The sequence below is a fragment of the Dinoponera quadriceps genome, unplaced genomic scaffold (assembly GCF_001313825.1).
Source record: "Dinoponera quadriceps isolate SergipeBrazil2010 unplaced genomic scaffold, ASM131382v1 scaffold12175, whole genome shotgun sequence".
NCBI classification, from domain to species: Eukaryota; Metazoa; Arthropoda; class Insecta; order Hymenoptera; family Formicidae; genus Dinoponera; species Dinoponera quadriceps.
Genome location: NW_014565905.1, coordinates 1 through 1,194, shown reverse-complemented (window position 1 = coordinate 1,194; position 1,194 = coordinate 1). Strand labels below are relative to the sequence as shown.

General features: G+C 39.8%; 1 pseudogene; it reads left to right on the top strand.

Annotated features, from left to right (window-relative positions):
- The first annotated feature begins 781 nt into the window (after positions 1-781).
- Positions 782-1,187, top strand: LOC106751361 (annotated as a pseudogene).
- The last annotated feature ends 7 nt before the right edge of the window (positions 1,188-1,194 follow it).

The window sequence follows — 1,194 nt, the reverse complement described above, 5'->3', positions numbered from 1 at the left end:
GAGCGATTGTAGCACTGAATGCACCCAATGACATGATGGACATATAAAATCAATGATTGGTTGCGGCAAATAAGAAGCGACATTTAACACTTTAATTGTTTCCGTACCGCAATATTCATATGATTCAACCTTATCATTGTGCGCATGCACTCTTGCGTCATATAGTATCGCGTGTCAACGTCACTTTTGTGCTCTGCTTTTTTATATGTGAATTCCGGTAATTATGAATTAATGAGACTATAGTAGCTGATAGTTGCGATAATGGCTGAGTACTGTTAATTGATTTTCAATCATTTTCCCTTATCTAGTTGTCGTTCGTCATTCGTGTTATCTTGCCGTTGTGACGTGTCAATCATCGTTGTAAGCAGAAACATCATCTCGCTGATGGTGTCCATATTCCCGTGTTCCTTCAGACGACGCCTCTAATGTCATAATCTAATCTTTCGTTCCGATTGTTTCGTTCAGCGAAGATGCGCGAGTGACACTAAGTTGGGAATTAACACATCATTTTGCGCACGGGTAAAAGCAATTGAGACGATCTAGCTTTATAAATATAACGTTAATCGTATGATTTGACCGTTATTAAGTTCACGCTACTGCCTTTGTATCTTAATTTCACTTTATACTTCTGCAAGTGTACTTCTTCTTAGAAAAATTATAATGATAGTTTTCACTGTTTTAGGCATACTATTGTTTTGTGTAATACAATTATTTTGTTTTTGTATGAGAAGGAGCCGGTTCCTACTGCGTAACGACGGAAGTTGGCAAAGATTCTGAAGTCATGGCAGAATTGACGGCTCTTCTGCGACATGAAATCCCGAAGGGAAGGAGCAATCTGGCCGGCAGTCACACAAACTTGGAGAGAGTTGCGGAATACTGCGAGGCCAACTACTTTTAGGCAGAGTACAAGAGGATCGCATTGGAGGAAACAAAAATTACACCACCCAGTCCTTAGCTAGCGTTGTATATCAGATAAATATTCTGGCTTATAATTTCCTTCAGTTGCTGAACTTGCAAACGTCTCAGCTTGCCGAAATAAATAGCCAGATGAATCACATCGCTCAAACAGTTATGATGCATAAGGAAAAGATAACCAGGAGGGAGATTGATGTATGAGAGCTAAAAAAGTGGCGACTCGCCAGTATAAGATTATTGCGACTGCGAACCCGGAAAAACCGATAAAATATGTCAGGA